The sequence below is a fragment of the Styela clava genome, chromosome 6 (genome assembly GCF_964204865.1).
Source record: "Styela clava chromosome 6, kaStyClav1.hap1.2, whole genome shotgun sequence".
NCBI classification, from domain to species: Eukaryota; Metazoa; Chordata; class Ascidiacea; order Stolidobranchia; family Styelidae; genus Styela; species Styela clava.
In genome coordinates this window covers 1,792,667-1,807,063 of record NC_135255.1, presented here as the reverse complement: position 1 = coordinate 1,807,063, position 14,397 = coordinate 1,792,667, and positions in this window count along the sequence as shown.

Below are 14,397 nucleotides of genomic sequence, written 5' to 3'. Positions count from 1 at the left end.
ACTTGTTACTCGTGCCCATTTCGGTCGTCCTGGTCATTCGATTAAAGACTACAGTACTTCATTCCATTCACCACTTTGGGACACTAAAAGTCGCGCCAGGGAATGAATATCAGGGGGGTGTAGAACATGAAATCTCTAATGCCTTTTTCATTAAACTAATTTGCCTATTTTGATCAGGTTTTACTTGGTAATGTTTCAGAATTGGGTCATGTATGGTCAGGGAGGTATCAACATTTAAAAAAGACGCTAAATAAGGTTTTACTTATAAACAAATTTACTGGTCTGCATTAGCCTTGCACGTAATTTACGGATTTACGGAATTACGGAATTATTTCGAGTTACGGAAGCGAAGTTACGAATTACGTAAAGTCGTAATTATTGGTCGAGCGCTTTCGCGATTGAAACGAGCTCTCTTCAGAGCAGTCAATTCCGTCGATTGTAAAAAATTAAAGTTTAAGTAAAAGAAGTTAGAGTTCCGGTATTCGCAGCCGTTTTTCTCTCTCTTGTTAGGCAGATGGGGAAGGCATAACGCGTCATTTACTAACCTATTATCAACTTATCTAGGATGGCCAATGTACATATTAACCGTAGATAAGGAATAGACTTGTGTTGAGACCGATGGACGTCAACACACCTGGTTTCAACTTCTTCGGGTGAAATGACTAAAGAATGTAAGAGATCAACTTATAAAACATGGTCTATTTGTAAATGCCGTGATAATTAATGTCGCGCTTATCAAACATCAATATAAAGACGGAAGAGAAATTGCGTAATGAACCAACGCAACTTAGTATATTCGGCATCGGTAAAGCGATTGAGACGGCAGAGAAACAACAATACGACGGGATTTCCCGTGTTTATTCTGCGCGAGATCCATTTTCTATTACAAAATCTTGATGTTCTGTTACCCATTTGGCATTGCTCAATATGTTTTTCACAATGCCTCGCAATATGTCGGCCAAACATGATTACCTGTCTTTACCAAATGCGGCAACTTATTGCCGATTTATTGTCGACCACCACCGGCACTCGACCAAACTTGTGTCAATCTTGGCAAATAGGATCGACGACTTGAGTTAGAAAAATAAATTAATATTTTCATGAGTGCAAAATAAATGTCACAAAATGCATTGTTTTGCGATATAACTTTGTATTTTCGGAGAAGGCATGTCATATAAGTACGGTATTTTAAATAATGCGCAAATAATTAATATTTGATCTAAATTTATCGCAAATAATGTTATAACTTTTAGGCCGCGAAATGATTTAATGTAAAATGAAGCATAGAATTCGGAATATCGTCAATAAGTTGGCATCAATAATTATTATAAAATGCTAACTAAGTAGTAAAGTCGGATATTGTAAAAAACGGTGAAATAACAAGTCTTCGTCGCGAGGCAAGCGAATGTATAATCAAACGAGAGAATACGCTTGTAGTTGATTAATAAATTAGCAACCCTGAATTTTTATTTAATACGAAAGTCGTATTATACGTCAATACGATTTTAAAAAAGTGAACCATCGTTTCTTAAATATATTACCAGTGTTGGTAATGATAAAATTGATCGCATAAAACTTGGTGATAAAGTGGATAATAAAATCAAAGCTAATACAAAAGATAAAAATCAGAATAAAATTATTTTGAATTCACTCCTTGATATTTGTCTTTAACATCTGTCGCCGGCGTGTAGTACTTCCGGGAATTTGAAAACCAAACTTCGATGTCCCATTCGGAATAGAAGTGGATTAAATTGGTTGTTATGATAGGTTTAAATGTGTGAAAAAAATATCGCAATTACGGGGTCATTACGTAATCGATTTGGCCGTAATTACGGAATTGATTTTTGTCAATTACGTGCAAGCCTAGTCTGCATTATCCAACAAATAGCATCATTGAGTTTGGTCAGTCATAACGATACAGGAATATATTTGTGTTAGCGTTCAACTTGAGTCCCATATACATGTTGTTATACCGAGATGTAAATTAATCCGAGACTTAATTAAATGAGCTTTTTTGTTTAATCAAGCTATGTTTTTCAACAATACACTTTGTAAGATATTTTTTACTTCAATATCAACCAAAGTATATTTGACGGAATGAAATAGTTACAATATTAAAAATGCTTAGCTATAAAGTAGTTCAACATAAATTTTGGCAAAAATTTCAACGCTTCCAGTTCATATCTACAGGTCTTTAATTTTCCAATATTTCTAATTTTATATAAATAGAGTGGCACTATACAGGTTTATAATATTATCACAATTAAACAACCGCTCCAGCTTCATACCCATCAGGGTTTTTAAGTTAGAACATGAAATATCTACTCAAATACAGAGTGCAGGACTTATAAGGTAGTAGCTCCCAAACCGTGGCCCGTATAAGTATCATGGAACAGAGCAAGAAAATAATTTGATAGCCTCATTGAACTGAACCCGTAAATTTGTTACCATCCACTTCACAAAGATAAAACTAAGCAACATGTATCTTTTTAAATACTGTAATTACAACTTTTTTGTAATATTTTATGACGCCAAAAATGGCACAAAAACGTTCCTTGTTCCGAGGATCCAATTATAATAACAAGAGAGCAATGCTCAAATATATGGACACGAAAACTATTTGCAATAATTGCATCACGCTGTTAAACCGGCAAATATTTTTTGCATCGATGAAACCGCGACCACCATATTTCATAACATGTTGAACACTATTGGAAAGATTGTAATGCTTCTTTATTAGCATATTGATGTTGTTTACGGCAGAACTGTAATGAAAAAAGGCTAAAAGATGAGCATGAACATTGCAGCTGTGCAAGCGTACAAAAAAATGGAATAAGTTAATTTGACTGCAAATGCAGTAAGAGTAAACATGTAAATAAACTTGATATGATTTGGCACATACCTACGCCATTGACTGTACAGTGGTCATATATTTCATTCTCACATCTGCAAATTGCAACAATTTGATTTTTAAAATAGGTGAGTATCGATCAATTTATATTTGATAAAACTGAACAATCACAGCAATATAAAAAACAGATGACAAAATGACTTATAGTTTGTCTTTAAACGTGTTCCCATATACCGTAAATGAAATATTATTTACTGCTTAACAAATTTTTGTATGCCTCTTTCAGTACATGATTCCACACATGAATCACATAAAAAACATTTTTAATTAACTTTCAGCCCATGCATTTGGATAACGATAGAGCAAAGCATATTTTAATACTGGTGTTAAGGAGCCCTGTCCTTATGCTATCCTTACCAGCTGGCGACTGGCAAGCATATGTGATAGCAGAAATAGTTTCATTTGCTCCAGCTTTTAGACGTGTACTGGAACTGCCGCCATGCAGTGGTAGAACTGCGCCGTATTTTTACTGTGTAGGATTTTGATTTTGATTGACCTCGGGAAAAGATAAAATAGCGAAAATATGAAATATATTTCACTATTAGACATTTGATATGCTGGCCACTTAAACTAATCAAATCCATGCTTCCGAAAACAAATAACTAATCCCATACAGCCATACCAGACTTGGAATGGTACCTTACCGGTAATCAGACAAGAGGCTGTGGTTCGCAATATTGTTAAGCCGTTCTATAGGCTTTCCTCTCCATCGGGATAATTATGTAAATCTTATCCTTTTTGTGAAGTTTCTTCCTCTGCATACGGTACCATACGTATTTATGCAAATGTTGTTTCCAAAAAAAGGTAACGAAACAGCGAAAAGTTAGAAAGGCATAGCAGCTGTGCAGACATGCTGGCTCATTACAAAGACTTAATTTCAATGCAGACACACACTCTAAACAAATATAATTAATGCAACTAGTACAGTAATACTGTACTAGTCTACCGATATCGTACCTGTACAGCTGTACCGGTACCGGTACGTACCGTAACGGACTACGGTACCGGTATCGATAAGACGGTACGTAAACCTGTAAACGGTACCGGTACGTGCCGTACAGGCCACAGGGACTGTCATAGCTTTCCCAGCTATCGTACCGGTACCGGTATCACTTTCGCTTAACACGGGAACCACAGTCTACAAATACTGAAATATATTGAAAGTGAACATTGATTGATTGAACACCGAGCGAAACAGTACCGGTAGTTTAACTTAACCTCAAAAACCTTTCGAGTTTATTGAGAAATAATTTGAAATACCAACTGATAACAGTAAATACCGCAATCAACAAATATATGGTCACCAAGCGAAGCTGTAGTAATAGTCAACTAGCTAAGAAGTTATCGCAAACCGTTGCATTGCTGCATTGCGGGTACCGGTAACCAGAAACATCTCGATTCCCCATAAACAACTCTTAGCGGAGCAAGAATTACGATCGCTTCTCAGTTGATATACCTTCGCGCAATCGCCACAAGATCTCACTATTTTTTATTCTGATCACTTCTTTGAACACAAAAAACGAATCTCTCGAAGTCCACAGGAAATTTTAAAATAAATAAAAGTAATAGCCTTCTGGAGAAAAATTTTATCTTCAACCACTGAAAATTTCAAAGCAATTGGTCCAGTATTCGAAGAGAAAAGCGACTTTTTAAAAACGTTTCAAAGAACAAGAACAACAACATAATATTGAAACGATCGTTATGTCCATTTCGTGTCCAATAATCACCTTCCAATCAAACATCAAATAAAAACAAGGTAAGTGATACCGGATTCTACAAATCTACGGGGATTGTTAATCACGTTACAATTCGGGCGGATATGGAGTCTGAAATGGTGATTTTACGGATTTCAACAGAGACATGAAGGAATACGAATATGGAGTTGAATCATGTCAATAAAGACGATCGATTACAAAAAAAAAACGACCTTTGAGTTGTTTCTTTTCCTTTTGAACAAAGGTTTTTTCATATTAACAACCCTTTGTCGCTCAACAATATTTTCAATGTTATGAATATACTTCATGTGGAAGACGTACTACAACATTAGCAGCATCACTAAAATAGTTGTTCTCATCTTTGAATAATGCTTTTATTTATGGTCCGTATCTGTTGACATATCGAGTGGGCCTTAGTCTTCTTTGGATTTGACGGATATGAAACTTGCAAATGAATGAGATTGGTGAAGTGGTTCGCGTAGCCGTAACCTATCATTCGCAGTTTTCTTCGTGTTGGTCTCAATACCCGGAATCTATAGACAGGACATAATGGTAAACATCGAACGCGCCACTCAAAGATCTAACTGTCAACTTCATCTGTGAAACAATACGCAGTCTAAATGAGCTTTAACAGTTACAAGCAATCACTAGCAATCTGTCATCCTACAGTTGAAACAGTGGCAGAGGGGAAGAACAGCGGGTTTATTGGACAAAGAAAACACAACCAATTAAAGTCACGATGTATAAGCCACAAATCGGCGAATTAACGGTCAACGTCAAATCAGCGAGCGCCACAAACAAATCGGTAAAACCAAATTATCGATGGTCCAGGCCATTGAAATAGACAGTTCGATCACCGATTGCTACAATAACCAATAAGGCAAAAACTTTTAGCAAACGTTTTTCAATCCGAGCATAGCAAATGCAATTCGAACTTAACAGTTTCCGATACGGACGAATTTTGACCTCCAAGCTCGTCGAATGCGCGATGCAAATGACAACAACAAAGATAAAAATAACACCAGACGACAGGTAAAATTACTAATGAAGTACGAGTGTAAACAATCAAATAATAAGTGTAATAATGAGACTAAATGATTGGATATAACCGATGCAATGCATACGGAGTTAATTACAATACACAAACAAACAGTTTTGTCATGGAACCAAGGACCTATATTCATATTGGATGGATCGTCCACCACCTTGGATCGTCGGAACACCCCAGATGTCGTCTCCTTTCTTGACACCTTTTTTAAGCGCTGACAACATCTCCATCCATTCTCGTGAAGATTCACCTATTGCAAATGATCTCGTAGGATATGACTAACTTGCGTCGCTGTTTCGCATAGTTTCACAAGGGTCTGACAAAGTTTAGATACGCTTTGCCTCTGTTAATCGAACTCTTGTTTCTTATTTTCCACAATTTTCGACGAATGTCTGCTTTTTGTTTTCGATGTCAGCCTGTTCTATCTATATATACAGCAATGCAAGTACCTCTTTAATATCACTTAATTGCTTGATTTCTACTGTTCTGAAATCATACGTGAATCGCCAGTTATCCTTAGGATTACTTCACATCCAGAAGTTGGAGCCATTATAGCAGCGTTTCCCAAACTTTTTCGGCCACGGAACACTTACACTTTTTATCTTGCCTCGCAGAACATCAAAAAATGAAAGGGTAAAATTGATGTAGCGCACAAAAACGGTGTAATGTAGCGGTTCTCAAAGGGATCTCGTGGCGAGTTGCCAAATGCGCTGCCAAAACTAACAGAATTGTGTTGAACATGCCTAAAATATGATTGAATATTTTACATATTGCATTTATTATAAATGTTTTATTGTTTCTTAATTTAAATGCTGTGTGTATGGATCAATTCATTCATTTTACCAGGCTATGTCGTTTACTTCCCATTACGTAGTGTTTGCCTCTACTGTTACGTCTAATGGAGATAGAAGTAATTGCCGCAATTTCGCGAGCTGCAGAACTGCGGTTTATTTATCTACTAAAATGAGCAAAAATGAGTAATTTTTTCAGCATTCCAAGTAAAACCAGGCAGGATTGGAGGAAGAGTTGACCTTTTGCCCTCATTCTTTAATTTGACCTAATTGTTTGCCTATAGTAAATCAAAAGGATTGTTGTAAACTTGATAATGAACTTAACAGTCAACAAACTAGGCCGACGGTTAACGAAAATGCTACTACCCCGCCCAAGTAGTCCACTTTAGGCCGATAGTGACATGATATCGAACGGTCAGTTGGCCGAAAACTTCACGCTCCATTTTAGATGTAGTGTTTATTATTTTTCCACGGAACACTTCGAAGACGCTCGCGGAACGCTACTGTTCCGCGGAACACAGTTTGTGAAACGCTGCTTTAGAGCATCGATTCCCCCTTCGTAAATTTTATTCTGTATGACTTGACTGCCTCGATATTGCTCGTTAATTTTTGATCTAATGTCCATGCTCTATTATTTAGAACTTCAAGGTAATGAGGAAAAAATGATTTTTGTCACTAGTTGTGCCCAATTCGAACAACAGTCTTCGAAATATAAAAGCAATGCCCCACTATAAACAATTGATTAACGTAGTTGTTTTATTGTTCATCTTTTAATAGCATCAATACGTCACACGGTTAGATTACCTCCCTCCACCTGTGAATAACAATGTTTTGCTTGTTTGTGAATGTGTTTTTTTTTAATTTTCACATGGTGATGAACAAATATTACTTACTCGTCTGTCGATCTTTTCGGCAAACTCAGTGCTTTCGAGTCATTACCGTACCGATGCGCGATCCTGACCTTATCAAAATTAAAAATTGCGTACCGTGGTTCCGTGATCACATCTCAGTGATCTGGCGGTCAGACTATCGATGCATTTAACAATAGATCAAAATGGACCTTGTCTTACCATTGTTACGCTGCAGGTAGTAAACGCTCGACTGGTTTTCTGTTTTGCACTTTCTTGTCAGCGAACGCATTGAAATAAATGGGTCAAGGAGCAATAATATCTTGTAATAATGTAATGTTTTGGTACACGATACGTGGGGTATTTGATAGTAATAGTAAGTTTGTAATTCCAGCTCAATGATTAGGCCAATGAGATTAATTAAAAAAAAACGATAATCGTAAAAATCGGTTGATCCTGGCTTATAGGATGGATTCCTTTATAATTTCTGTATCCGAGAGCTTGCGAAATTTTGGTCTTAGGCATAATTGACTAGAATTTTCACATATTATCCCGACACAAAATGCCATAATAGAAGATTCGATTAGACTTACGTTACAATACATACTTTCAGTGGCGCAGCCAAGATTTTCAAAGAGGCGTGGGGTGTTCAAAATCAAAATTCAGAAATTTCCATTTAAGGGATTCTGAAACGGTCGCCGAAATGTCGCCACTCGTGAAAAGAGCCAAACTTCTTAACGGATAATTCACACCGATGCGAGCATTTTAGGGGTTTTTATTAATTTAATTGTGCTGATGAAATATCTCCTACTGCAGCACTCTGCGTTAAACTGGGCGATATAATGCCCGATTATAATACGTTTTGATTATATTGTCAACCGCTTGTGATGATTTATAAGATATCGATATTAGAAAAATCCCAAGATCTATCATATAATTTTAAAATGTAAAATTCATTTTGGTACAATTAATAAAATGCTTTAACGTACTTACAATCATTAGTTTATGATCATTTTAAACAGAAGAATAACAGGGCCTCAAGTATATCGCACCCGTCTCGACTGAAGCAAGGCGAATTTAGTACTTGTGGCGTGGGATTTTCTCCATATGCAATGAACCGTGAAGCCGGACGATGTAAATCTTGACACAGACCAATGAAGTGCGATAGTTTCTACTCATTGTATATATCTTTATTGCGAAACTGTATAAAATTCGATACCTACTACTTCGTTTTGGCATTCGTGTACATGTGTTTGAGCAGTGATCTCTTGTTAAATTTAATCATATTTTTCACAGTCTCAATGCGCTGAGTAATGATAAAACGTACATTTTACTTATTATTCTATCCAATCAAATTGCAGGTAAATTTGGCGTTTTGAGCAAAAAGTTCAAAACATACCATTGTAGTATCAGTCAATATCGCTGAAATAGGGCACCTCAACAATAGACCCTACTTTGTGTTTTGACATTGGGGCGTGCTTTCAAAACATTAGTCAGTTTGAATTCTGTTTACACATTTCTAAGTCTTCCGTGATGCTAAATTCAATTTTAAGGTTTAGTTTTCACTATTTTTAATTAAAATACCTGTTTATAGCACAAGCATTGCCTGTTTATAAAGATTTAATTGTATGCGAGTTGCCGAGTTGTATGCAAGAGAGCGATGAGAGCGATACAAGAGATACAAGAGAAATACAAGAGAGCGATGCTCGAATGTATATGGGCACGAAAACCAAAACAAAGCAATCGTCTACTACACCTTATACTAGTAAATTAACTTCTTCAGGGTATGTTCGAAAAACTTCCGGCTTCAGCGAGCACGAGAGAGGTCGCAGAATCGCTACAAAAATTTTTTTCAATTTTAAAGAGGTCATAACACGAAATTTTGAAGTGAAAAACGAGCCCACAGAACCTCCTAGCGAATTTTTAACCAATGGAAATTTTGAGGAAATTGGACCAGTAGTTAAACAAAGAAATGGAAAATAACAAGAACAACAACACAATAACAAAACGATGCATATATATGTTCAATCCTTTACCAATAACAAGAGAACGATGCTCAAATATATGGACATGAAGGCCAAAACGAAGTAGTAGGCTACGTGTATACAATGTGACACAGTAGGTTACCGCCATCATCACACCTAAAAAAAAACGAATTCCACGAAGCCCACAGAAAATTTTAAAATAAATACAAGTATTAGACTATTAGCGAACAATACAATCTTTCCCCATTGAAAATGATTTTTTCATAACAACAAAATACCAACAAGGAAATGGAGAAGAACAACGACAACAACATAATAGCAAAACGATGCGTATATATGTACATTCCGTATTCAACAAGAGAGCGATGCCTAAATATATGGACACAAAAGCCAAAGTGCAAGTAGTACGGTATGCAATCTGTCACAGTAGAGTTCCATAGGTTTTCAAAGTGCCCATACAGAGCCCCAGGGCTCCTTGAGAGAAGCTTAAGCGCTCAACGAGTTATTCGCTTAACTTCCATCAATTGAAAAACATCATCGATTTGATGTTCTGATTCCCTGCGTAGGTTCTAAAGCGGTTGCTCTATGGACAGTACTACCAACACATTATCATAAGCAGACTTGGGGCAAAAAGACCAAGGTGCGTTGACGCTGAAATCTTCATGATGTTGGCACAAATTATAAATTGTTTTACAGATTTTATACTGATCAGCACGGCAATCCCTAAAACATTCAACTGTGAATTCAACATCCAGCCTTGATGAACTCACTGCTTTTTTTGAATCAATCGAGTACACTATACTAACGTGCCAGCGTGACATGCTTAAGATCTTCAGAAATGAAGCACATGTTGAGATGTTTTGGGATTTTATCTTTTTAATAGCAAACACTGAATGTGCGATGCCGCATTTTTGTTTCCAATGATATCCCTGCGCTTCATTTTGAAAGCGATAATTTTAACTGAAATTCATCGGCTATAATAGATCCGTTTTATTGAAATGTTCATTTTCCTGCTTTTAAATTAGTTTGATTGGGCCTTCGACATTAAGAGTTTGTCAATAACGTTCATCCTGTCTGTGCTAACCCACTGTTTAAATCGTATTTCTTCTTGACCTTGGAATTATTCTTTCGACCATTCAACTAAATTACTTCGTTTTGGACATATATCCCATTGCCCCAGCATACACTGCCTGTTACTCAGATTGCAAATTGCCATTTCAACTGAATCGAAATAATTTTCTTAGATCAGTGCAGCTCGTAATAAAAGTATGACGTTTTGGTGTACAGTGCATACACACGTGAAGGGGATGATACGGACATACACCAATTATGACAAAGGGTACAGAATGTGGATAAGCTGGTAAAAAGGCTGTTATATATATATATATATATATTTTTTTCCCACTGAAATAAGGGTGCAAATTTCTTCAATTCCTGTAAGGACGAATGATAGATTCTTTCTAAATTTTTCATTTGAATTTTCATATCGTTGTAAAGATACTCCTGTGCTTTTGCGTTGATGGGGCGACAATGTTGACCTTAATCAGAAAAAACGTTACAGAAATCTATTGATGTTCGTGTACAGCAAGACTCTTGCATTACTTATAAGAATTTCGTTTATGTTTATTTTTTTATTTTTAGGATGTTTCTTAAATCCTCTTATTGGATGTCAATAATAATATTGTTTTTTCAAAATCCTGGCAGTGATTTTGGTATGTCTTGTTAATATTCCTAACTGTTTCCGATTGTTAAAACATTGCCCGTTTTATTAAAAACATTGTTCAGTTCCAACTGTTTGGTTCCTGATTTATCCCACCTATGTGTTAAGTTAACGTGTTACTGTGTATTAAAAATACACAACAATTACAGACTTCTTGGCTTGCCTAACGTCTCTAAAATTCACTACCAATACTTTTGGACAACCACCAGGTCAAAATACAGTTTACACAATGGAGAAGTGCAAATGAATTTATGTAGATTTGTAGCATAAAAAAGCCGTTCAATTGTTAATAGTAATTATGCAGGTGGACTTGTCCCGGCACTTGAACGCTGAAAAATGAAGTCCCTAATGACGTTTGCGATTGCATTTTGTTTATATTCCCGATTGTTTTCGCCCTCATTTATCTCAACAAGTATTTTGTGTCGCGAAGACACGATAATTACTTTTTGCGTTCTCGCATGGAACCATGACATTGACACCTGTGGGAAAAACGAGTTAGTTTTTATTATATAATCATATCAGTGACGAGATTCTAAAGATAGAAGATTCTAAAGATAGAAGATGTGAATCCGCAACCAAAAATTTCTTGATGGAAAAAGCGGCATTATAAAATACTAAAACTAAAACGGAAAACACCAACGGGTTTTGTTATGGGATGGAACTCGACAGTTCGAAAACACTTTTTTAGACATCGCAAATCTCGTATATTCCTTGTTCCCGTGGCACACCTGTAGTGTGGATACAGCAATCTTTTAAAATATTTATATCTATCATGGATTAAATGTTTTATTCAGCAGGAAAACCAATACATATCCGTTGAAAAAAGACGGCTATTTTAACGAGTGGTGTAATCTCAACAACTGACCCAGGAGCCGTACCGCGGGTGTTATGGGCCAATGAATATGTATTTCTGATTTACCAATATACTTTATGTGTATTTTCATTGTACTAAATTGAATATATATACTTTCTGAGATTTTATACCAGATCTTTCTAACGACAATAACGAATTTGCATGAGCACAATATATATCAAAACTAAATATTGTCGGCGAGCTACCTTGAACACAAATGAAGTAAAATAGAGAGATATTTCGAATTCTAGTAGTTGTCATAGATTGAATATTGGAGGACAAAAAAAGGGGTATTATTCCGTGAAAAAGCAGGCATTTTTATGGAACCGAAGACTGTTTCAGAAGACGTTGCATGGAAATTTTCGATTCCATCTTGACGTGACCTCTCGCGCCCCCCTGAAAGCATTTCGCGCCCCCCAGTTTAAGAACCACTGGACTAGAGTTTATACGGTCACATGAACAATGGACGTATCTTAACTAGACTATTTGGTCTTCTAAGCAAGTGGTCGGCAACCTTTATGTAGGCTACTAGGCCAAATATGCACATATCCGGTATCGTGCAGGCCACATTAAAAGTCCGATTATACCAAAATTTGTTTTTATGTACTTTTATTGAATTATCCATGGTACATTCGCTAGTAACTTTGACCTACCCCGCGCAGGTGGGCAAAACGGATTTAACTTAAATAATCAATTGAATTGAACATTTTAAAGAATAACAAGTCAATTTAAAGAAAAAATACGTCTTATCTAACTGAGCCAGCCTCTCAAAAATTATTGGAAAGAAAATCATATGCCAAAATACTGAATATAAAATTGTTGCGAGGGGCTGGCAAACTCGGCGATGAGTTATGAATTATAATTAGCGTAAGTGGAAAAATTCGACAAACTAATTTAATGAGCGAAGGGCTCAAACGACCCAAGGAAACCACTAGTGAGAATCAACCAATACGACCAATTTAATTACAAAGCACACACGCAAGCTCGCAAACACACCGATACATTCAAGAAGGATGGAGAGAATAAGACAGAGAAGAATACAGTGTGAGAAAGTGGTTGAAGTCAGATTAACCGACACTGCTAAGAAGTCCACACCAGGCCCTCCAGACGTGATGGGAATCCCGGATGGAGTTCCTATCGTAGTTACGGGAGACCGCCGTAGCCACACCCCCGGACGCACCCAAGACGCCAAAGAGCAGTCTGGTTCCCCATATCATAACTGCCAAGGGAATCAATCACAAATGCGTGGAACTCCACCATCTTGCCAGTGGCAAGAGCAATGGAGCGACATAACTCTTCATACTATGAGTGCTTCCGACGGGCCGCATCATCCATGGCAACCTCAACGTTGTTGAATGGGCACACTACATCGAGTACTGCGACCCCCCGAGACGTACCGATTTCCTCGGAAATTAAATCGGGCCGCAGCATCTCAGCTGTTCTGGCGATGTGCTCTCGACAAACCACGTCGACATCGCGTCTAGAAAACATGGCTGAAGGTAGGTGAGCCAAGATCTCCTCCTGTCCCCAATCATGCCGCCTCTTGATGATATTCATCACCGGACGGCAGTGATTCAGCACATGGAGAAGAGTCTCGCCTGCCTAACCACATTTAATACAAGTCACCCGTGCTTCCGCATATACCGAAAACCGCCTGCGAACGGATCGCAGCGGCAGAAGATTTAATTGATCTTTTAGAGCCCACGAAATCTCGAACTGAGTGAGAGAAGCAAAAGTGGTTTGACCAACTGATCCGAAAATGACCGGAAACTGTCTTTCTTCGGTTGCGCAGATCTCCCCACCGACTCAACCAACAGGTGTTGGACACATAGTGCAGCACCCAAGTTATCTTCTTGGCTCTCTCGACCAGGAGACTGTTAGTGGTTATCGTGAAATTCCCCTCTCGAAGAGATACCCCAGTAAAGGCTGATACGGCGACTCATAAGCCCCAAAGATCCCCACACGGGTCGATGTGTCGCTCATTTGGCTCGGAGGAGTTTTCACGATTGAGAAAGCCAATTTTCAGAGCCTAGGTCGCCCCTGGGCTAGGTAAAACTTTGCCACAATCTCGCCCAGCCGAGCACGAGCAACCGAACGGATCATGTGGTCGGGGGAATTCAAGTTTTTTTTTTACCTCTGGGTAACCTGAAATATTATGTCAGTTCACGCGCAACATTCGAGACGCCCGGAACCCCTGACGCAGCCGCGGAGTGGAAAAACGGCTGACAGGTCTAGTCTGGTAATCGGTAAACGCTTCTTATCAAAGACGAATGCTGGCATCTAGCCGCTCGAAATCGCGCCGACGAAATTACCGAATCCGTAGTAGGAACAAACTTGGTAGAACAAACCTCTACAGCGCCAATAGCTTTTGAAACGGAGTGAGCCAGCTTTCAGAAAGGAGTGAGCCTCCGAATGTAAACTAAAATTTGGTTTAACAACTCATTCTGTCCGACGATCCGGTACACCATGATCTTGCCGAAATACCTCCAGAAGTCATCCCGGTTGAGAACAGCAACCTCGCCACCA